The sequence below is a fragment of the Sipha flava genome, unplaced genomic scaffold (genome assembly GCF_003268045.1).
Source record: "Sipha flava isolate LNK unplaced genomic scaffold, YSA_version1 522_pilon_pilon, whole genome shotgun sequence".
NCBI lineage: Eukaryota > Metazoa > Arthropoda > Insecta > Hemiptera > Aphididae > Sipha > Sipha flava.
The window spans coordinates 540,656-543,771 of NW_020273480.1; positions in this window are offsets into that span (position 1 = coordinate 540,656).

The window sequence follows — 3,116 nt, forward strand, 5'->3', positions numbered from 1 at the left end:
TTTCTAACTCATCATATTCTTTGTTTAGCGTGATTAATGAGTAATACAGCAAAGTTGAATCAGTGGTCTTCTTAGTGATCCGGATTAGTATTGTGTCGGATCGCAGATTTATATGACTAAAAAAAAAAAAGATTAATTTTTCGTATCATAAAATGAAATCATTTTTGAAATCTAAAACATCATCTACAACGTCAGTGTGCATCAATAAAGTCAGTTAAATTTTTATTTATTCAACTGTACTTAACATGTTTTCTTGTACAAATATAATATTAATCATGACGAAAAAGTTAATTCGATAGATTACAATGTAATACCTATAAGATACAATAAAGCAAGAATATGGATAGAGAATATAAATAGAATATGGAATATGGAATATTTGAACACAATAAACGAAATTTAACTTAAACACAGTCAGAAACCGTGCAAGCTATAGACTGGTGAGTGCTCGTAGGGATGAGTGTACTCGAACTTGGTATCAGAGGACCCGGCCAGTGTACGACCTAAGTCAATCTGGGACAAAAAACTAGTGCACTGTCTTCTACTGCGTTAGAGGTTTAATCGGGATGAACCATCCGGGGGACACACGGTACCAGTGCTATAGCAACGGGGTTGTGAGAGGTACCTACGCCCTGGGCGCAATTCCTGCGAGAGCGCAAAAATTAAAATCTTGCATTTAATGTTAAAAATAACATCGGCCAATGTCATATATTTTGTTTACAAAATCCTTAACATCCTTCATATTAATTAAAGCGACCATTGAAAATAATATCTAACAAGCATAATATTTTTGAATTAAAAATACATAAGGCCGAATTTTGAAGTTTCGCTCTGGACGCAATGTTTGGTTAGTCACTGCTCGGCACCAGCGGTGGTGGTGGCCCCTCGTTTGCTGTTGGACCCAAACCGTGAGCACGCCGTGTCAGAAATTTGTTCCCGTCATACCATATTCGACTGATGCTGCGCACAGACTTTCTCACTCGTCGCACGGCTACGACGTGGATCCGATGCAACGGGGGATCTTACCCTAACCACGTTGTCTTTATGTGATATGGGATTGACCCCGAAGTCGGGGCACGTCTTTGGCGTGCACGAAACCGTCTCAAAATACATGACTCTGGCCAGGTGCGCAAGTCAAATAATCCAGTTGCGATCCTTCCTCCTCTCTACTCATTTGTAGATCGTACGTCCGACCGCAAGCGCGTTTGATGTATAATTATTTCACGGCCATTTCTAAGGATGAGCGACGTTGTTCGTCAGATTGGACTTAACGGTGACAACAGCGGGAAACGAACTCCTTCGGAACTGCAAACAAGATATCAAATTTCTGGACTTGTACATGGTGTCAGGATGTTTATACATTAAAAAGTGGCTAAGCGTGCACGAAAAAATTAAAAAAATATGGACACAAATAGTGCAATAAAAAGAGAACCGAATTTATTTACTAGCGCTTAGTGTCACACGTATATTATATACGATGTATTCGGTGCTTTGTTTTTTGTTACGATTATTTATGAATTTTGAGGGTAAAAATCGCATTATTTGGGAAAACGATCCTATGTTGAAAAACTAAAAGTAGTTTATCCAGTCATAGTTCAGACCAGCGTTGTCCAACATAGATGGTATAGAATCTAGAAGCTAAGATTGTATTTTGAAATTTGATGAAATTAACTTATTGGTTCGATAAATATAATTGAGATAGTAATTTAGGCTAAAAAATAGTTTAGGCAATGTGACATCATTAATGATAAAAAAAAAAAAAAATACGTAAAAATAAAAATCATGGTATAAAAACTAGCTATCAATAAGAGACAATAGCAGAGATATTTAAGGACGTAGAGCGGAACGTTTGTCGAGTCGTCTCCTTGCACATCAAGGCGGACTGAACGGTTTATTAGAGCATTAATTTTACCATCAAAATCACATTGTTTGGGACATTTCACTTCTGAAAAAAACAGGTGATATAGTGGAAGTTGTGTCATCGTTGATTTTGATAAGCCTAAAAAAATTATCCGTCCAAGAGACAAATTAAAATATGTAACGAAGATTTATCGAAGAAATGGGATTACCTGTATTTTATTTTTAAGCAGTGAAGTTAATTATTGTAAGTACTTAACTGTTTATAATCTTTCGATTATTATCGAAACTTATTGTGGTTTAATAATGCATGTTTTAATAAAAAAAAAACATATTTATATTTCAACACATTTTAACTAAATTTGTACTAGTACTATAGTATATATATATATATATATATATATATATATATATATATATATTATAGTGGATTAAACTAAGTTAGATTTTACTGTATTAACGAATTAATCCATTCATCTTCAATACTCTATCTTGGTCATGAATTACATATGACAAAGAATTTTATGAAATAAATGATTTTTTTCATGTTTGAAATATATACAATTTCATTTAAAAGTTGTTACTAGAAACTTAAGTAATTTTAATACCAATAGAAATAAGAGGAATATATTAAAAATAAAAATTTATACATTGCATTAAAATAAAGACATATTTATTAATTTGATAAAAATCTTAAAGATTCGATTTATAAAAATCATATTTTATTAATAATTTAAAGTTAAAAGCATTTCATTGAACAAAAATAAAAGTAGTTACAATAATTTATATAAAATATGAAGTGAACATTTTTTTTGCAAAATATATAATTTATTTTTATTATTTTTAATTAATTTCTACTTTAAAACACAAAAAAATCTGAAAAAAAAAATGATTGCCATATTCGGCATTTGTTTTGTTTGATTACACTAGTTATAATTAAATTCAGCTAAATGGACTATAGTTTCTGATAAACTTCGGCCAAACTGTAACCAACCAAATCTTTTTATCACGTTTTAGGTTTAATTTAGTGTATAGAAATTGTAAATTTATGATGAAATTCAAGTACAAAAAATAAAATAAAATATTTAGAAACAGCTATAATTGATTATTTTTGAATAATGCGTTGTTTTAAAAATAAGCAATTTTCATTATTATTAATAGTGGAGTGTTTACATAAAAATAAATCTATATAGGATTTTGATAATATCTTGTACATTTATCATTATCATAAACAGTTTAAACTTTTTATTCAGAACCAA